The following is a 5,000-nucleotide window of genomic DNA, read 5'->3' on the forward strand; positions in this document are numbered from 1 at the left end:
GAAAACAGGGAGAGCGTAGCCGGATTACAAAGAGACTGGGAGAGAGAGAGAGAGAGTTCACTCAGACAGCGGAAAACAGGGAGAGCGTAGCCGGAGTATAAAGAGACTGGGAGAGAGAGAGAGAGCGAGTTCACACAGACAGCGGGAAACAGCGAGAGCGGAGCCGGAGTATAAAGAGACCCGGAGAGAGAGAGTTCACTCAGACAGCGGAAAACAGGGAAAGCGTAGCCGGAGTATAAAGAGACTGGGAGAGAGAGAGAGAGAGTTCACTCAGACAGCGGAAAACAGGGAGAGCGTAGCCGGAGTACAAAGAGACTGGGAGAGAGAGAGAGAGAGTTCACTCAGACAGCGGAAAACAGGGAGAGCGTAGCCGGAGTATAAAGAGACTGGGAGAGAGAGAGAGAGAGAGAGAGAGAGTTCACTCAGACAGCGGAAAACAGGGAGAGCGGTGCTGGAGTATAAAGAGACTGGGAGAGAGAGAGAGAGAGAGTTCACACAGACAGCGGGAAACAGCGAGAGCGGAGCCAGAGTATAAAGAGACCAGGAGAGAGAGAGTTCACTCAGACAGCGGAAAACAGGGAGAGCGTAGCCGGAGTATAAACAGACTGGGTGAGAGAGAGAGAGAGAGAGAGTTCACTCAGACAGCGGAAAACAGGGAGAGCGTAGACGGAGTATAAAGAGACTGGGAGAGAGAGAGAGAGTTCACTCAGACAGCGAGAAACAGCGAGAGCGGAGCCGGAGTATAAAGAGACTGGGAGAGAGAGAGAGAGAGTTCACTCAGACAGCGGAAAACAGGGAGAGCGTAGCCAGAGTATAAAGAGACTGGGAGAGAGAGAGAGAGAGAGTTCACACAGACAGCGGAAAACAGGGAGAGCGTAGCCGGATTACAAAGAGACTGGGAGAGAGAGAGAGAGTGTTCACTCAGACAGCGAGAAACAGCGAGAGCGGAGCCGGAGTATAAAGAGACTGGGAGAGAGAGAGAGAGAGTTCACTCAGACAGCGGAAAACAGGGAGAGCGTAGCCAGAGTATAAAGAGACTGGGAGAGAGAGAGAGAGCGAGTTCACACAGACAGCGGGAAACAGCGAGAGCGGAGCCAGAGTATAAAGAGACCCGGAGAGAGAGAGTTCACTCAGACAGCGGAAAACAGGGAAAGCGTAGCCGGAGTATAAAGAGACTGGGAGAGAGAGAGAGAGAGTTCACTCAGACAGCGGAAAACAGGGAGAGCGTAGACGGAGTAGAAAGAGACTGGGAGAGAGAGAGAGAGTGTTCACTCAGACAGCGGAAAACAGGGAGAGCGGAGCCCGAGTATAAAGAGACCGGGAGAGAGAGAGAGAGAGTTCACTCAGACAGCGGGAAACAGCGAGAGCGGAGCCGGAGTATAAAGATACCGGGAGAGAGAGAGCGAGAGAGTTCACTCAGACAGCGGGAATCAGGGAGAGCGTAGCCGGAGTATAAAGTGACTGGGAGAGAGAGAGAGAGAGAGAGAGAGTTCACTCAGACAGCGGAAAACAGGGAGAGCGTAGCCGGAATACGAAGAGTCTGGGAGAGAGAGAGAGTTCACTCAGACAGCGGGAATCAGCGAGAGCGGAGCCGGAGTATAAAAAGTCTGGGAGAGAGAGAGAGTTCACTCTGACAGCGGAAAACAGGGAGAGCGTAGCCGGAGTATAAAGAGACCGGGAGAGAGAGAGAGAGATCTCACTCAGACAGCGGAAAACAGGGAGAGCGTAGCCGGAGTATACAGAGACCAGGAGAGAGAGAGAGAGAGTTCACTCAGACAGCGGGAAACAGCGAGAGCGGAGCCGGAGTATAAAGAGACCAGGAGAGAGAGAGAGAGAGTTCACTAAGACAGCAGGAAACAGCGAGAGCGGAGCCGGAGTATAAAGAGATCGGGAGAGGGAGAGAGAGAGAGAGAGAGAGAGTTCACTCAGACAGCGGAAAACAGCGAGAGCGGAGCCGGAGTATAAAGAGACCGGGAGAGGGAGAGAGAGAGAGAGAGAGAGAGTTCACTCAGACAGCGGAAAACAGCGAGAGCGGAGCCGGAGTATAAAGAGACCAGGAGAGAGAGAGAGAGAGAGAGTTCACTCAAACAGCGGGAAACAGCGAGAGCGGAGCCGGAGTATAAAGAGACCAGGAGTGAGAGAGAGAGAGAGAGAGAGAGAGTTCACTAAGACAGCAGGAAACAGCGAGAGCGGAGCCGGCGTATAAAGAGACTGGGAGAGAGAGAGAGAGAGAGAGAGAGTTCACTCAGACAGTGGGAAACAGCGAGAGCGGAGCCGGAGTATAAAGAGACTGGGAGAGGGAGAGAGAGAGAGAGAGAGAGAGTTCACTAAGACAGCAGGAAACAGCGAGAGCGGAGCCGGAGTATAAAGAGACCAGGAGTGAGAGAGAGAGAGAGAGAGAGAGTTCACTAAGACAGCAGGAAACAGCGAGAGCGGAGCCGGCGTATAAACAGACTGGGAGAGAGAGAGAGAGAGAGAGAGAGTTCACTCAAACAGCGGGAAACAGCGAGAGCGGAGCCGGAGTATAAAGAGACTGGGAGAGGGAGAGGGAGAGAGAGTTCACTAAGACAGCAGGAAACAGCGAGAGCGGAGCCGGAGTATAAAGAGACCAGGAGTGAGAGAGAGAGAGAGAGAGAGAGTTCACTAAGACAGCAGGAAACAGCGAGAGCGGAGCCGGCGTATAAACAGACTGGGAGAGAGAGAGAGAGAGAGTTCACTCAGACAGCGGGAAACAGCGAGAGCGGAGCCGGAGTATAAAGAGACTGGGAGAGGGAGAGGGAGAGAGAGTTCACTAAGACAGCAGGAAACAGCGAGAGCGGAGCCGGAGTATAAAGAGACCAGGAGTGAGAGAGAGAGAGAGAGAGAGAGTTCACTAAGACAGCAGGAAACAGCGAGAGCGGAGCCGGCGTATAAACAGACTGGGAGAGAGAGAGAGAGAGAGAGAGAGAGAGAGTTCACTCAAACAGCGGGAAACAGCGAGAGCGGAGCCGGAGTATAAACAGACTGGGAGAGAGAGAGAGAGAGAGTTCACTCAGACAGCGGGAAACAGCGAGAGCGGAGCCGGAGTATAAAGAGACTGGGAGAGGGAGAGAGAATTCACTAAGACAGCAGGAAGCAGCGAGAGCGGAGCCGGAGTATAAAGAGACCAGGAGAGAGAGAGAGAGAGAGAGAGAGAGTTCACTAAGACAGCAGGAAACAGCGAGAGCGGAGCCGGCGTATAAACAGACTGGGAGAGAGAGAGAGAGAGAGAGAGAGTGTTCACTCAAACAGCGGGAAACAGCGAGAGCAGAGCCGGAGTATAAAGAGACTGGGAGAGGGAGAGAGAATTCACTAAGACAGCAGGAAACAGCGAGAGCGGAGCCGGAGTATAAAGAGACTGGGTGAGAGAGAGAGAGAGAGAGAGAGTTCACTCAGACAGCGGGAAACAGCGAGAGCGGAGCCGGAGTATAAAGATACCGGGAGAGAGAGAGCGAGAGAGTTCACTCAGACAGCGGGAATCAGGGAGAGCGTAGCCGGAGTATAAAGTTACTTGGAGAGAGAGAGAGAGAGAGAGAGTTCACTCAGACAGCGGGAATCAGCGAGAGCGGAGCCGGAGTATAAAAAGTCTGGGAGAGAGAGAGAGTTCACTCTGACAGCGGAAAACAGGGACAGCGTAGCCGGAGTATAAAGAGACCGGGAGAGAGAGAGAGAGAGTTCACTCAGACAGCGGGAAACAGCGAGAGCGGAGCCGGAGTATAAAGAGACCAGGAGAGAGAGAGAGAGAGTTCACTAAGACAGCAGGAAACAGCGAGAGCGGAGCCGGAGTATAAAGAGACCGGGAGAGGGAGAGAGAGAGAGAGAGAGAGAGAGAGTTCACTCAGACAGCGGAAAACAGCGAGAGCGCAGCCGGAGTATAAAGAGACCGGGAGAGGGAGAGAGAGAGAGTTCAGTCAGACAGCGGGAAACAGCGAGAGCGGAGCCGGAGTATAAAGAGACCAGGAGAGAGAGAGAGAGAGAGAGAGAGAGAGAGAGAGAGTTCAGTCAGACAGCGGAAAACAGCGAGAGCGGAGCCGGAGTATAAAGAGACCAGGAGAGAGAGAGAGCGAGTTCACTCAGACAGCGGAAAACAGGGAGAGCGTAGCCGGAGTATAAAGAGACCAGGAGAGAGAGAGAGAGAGTTCACTCAGACAGCGGGAAACAGCGAGAGCGGAGCCGGAGTATAAAGAGACCAGGAGAGAGAGAGAGAGAGAGAATTCACTAAGACAGCAGGAAACAGCGAGAGCGGAGCCGGAGTATAAACAGACTGGGTGAGAGAGAGAGAGAGAGTTCACTCAGACAGCGGAAAACAGGGAGAGCGTAGCCGGAGTATACAGAGACCAGGAGAGAGAGAGAGAGAGTTCACTCAGACAGCGGGAAACAGCGAGAGCGGAGCCGGAGTATAAAGAGACCAGGAGAGAGAGAGAGAGAGTTCACTAAGACAGCAGGAAACAGCGAGAGCGGAGCCGGAGTATAAAGAGACCGGGAGAGGGAGAGAGAGAGAGAGAGAGAGAGAGAGTTCACTCAGACAGCGGAAAACAGCGAGAGCGCAGCCGGAGTATAAAGAGACCGGGAGAGGGAGAGAGAGAGAGTTCAGTCAGACAGCGGGAAACAGCGAGAGCGGAGCCGGAGTATAAAGAGACCAGGAGAGAGAGAGAGAGAGAGAGAGAGTTCACTCAAACAGCGGGAAACAGCGAGAGCGGAGCCGGAGTATAAACAGACTGGGAGAGAGAGAGAGAGAGAGAGAGAGAGAGTTCACTCAGACAGCGGAAAACAGCGAGAGCGCAGCCGGAGTATAAAGAGACCAGGAGAGAGAGAGAGAAAGAGAGAGTTCACTAAGACAGCAGGAAACAGCGAGAGCGGAGCCGGAGTATGAAGAGACCAGGAGAGAGAGAGAGAAAGAGAGAGTTCACTCAGACAGCGGAAAACAGCGAGAGCGGAGCCGGAGTATAAAGAGACCGGGAGAGGGAGAGGGAGAGAGAGAG

Source organism: Heterodontus francisci, chromosome 3 (assembly GCF_036365525.1).
Source record: "Heterodontus francisci isolate sHetFra1 chromosome 3, sHetFra1.hap1, whole genome shotgun sequence".
Classification (NCBI taxonomy): domain Eukaryota; kingdom Metazoa; phylum Chordata; class Chondrichthyes; order Heterodontiformes; family Heterodontidae; genus Heterodontus; species Heterodontus francisci.